Raw genomic sequence first — 608 nt, forward strand, 5'->3', positions numbered from 1 at the left:
TTCGTACCGACTATTCCGCTTGTAAAGTGAGTATTATATAATTTGCTAAGTACGATGCATATCTTTGTCCTTTTTCTACTGTTATCTAATAGGTAGTGAGTCCCTACAGTGTACGAAAATATACATTGATGCTTACATGATACAAACCCACTTTCACGCACATGGTTTAGATACAGAGCTCCTTTTACATATATTTGGATACATGCTTGCAGTCATAACCTGTTATAACATAACTTGGTATGAATACATTTCCAAATATATATTCATTCATACAAACAAGCAAAATCAGTGAGCAAATAGCATGCACTTATTCACATGCATGTAGATTCCAGTATAGACACACGCGTACACCCATCTGTGTGCACACATACACTGGAATAAAGATATTTGCTTATTTGATATGATTTTTTCTATATTTCTGCACTCGACACTCTAATAGCCTATGCATTCAGATCTTAGTGTTGGAGTAATATTTAGAGTAACATTCAAATATATGTGCGGTTTTGATGAGAGGGATTAAACAGTTTTAATTCCAGTCCTAAAGAGCGCTCGACACATACACTTGCAACAGTTCGTGTTTGCAGTCTAGTGTAATAATCATTGCACCC

The 608-nt window shown here is 35.4% G+C and overlaps 1 protein-coding gene across 1 annotated transcript in view; it reads left to right on the top strand.

The window, feature by feature from the left end:
- LOC119586816 (GTPase-activating protein CdGAPr-like) overlaps positions 1-608 on the top strand; it is a gene marked incomplete in the record, with an annotated part of 278,029 nt that overhangs the window by 42,112 nt on the left and 235,309 nt on the right.

This window comes from Penaeus monodon, chromosome 22 (genome assembly GCF_015228065.2).
Source record: "Penaeus monodon isolate SGIC_2016 chromosome 22, NSTDA_Pmon_1, whole genome shotgun sequence".
In the NCBI taxonomy this organism is placed as follows: domain Eukaryota; kingdom Metazoa; phylum Arthropoda; class Malacostraca; order Decapoda; family Penaeidae; genus Penaeus; species Penaeus monodon.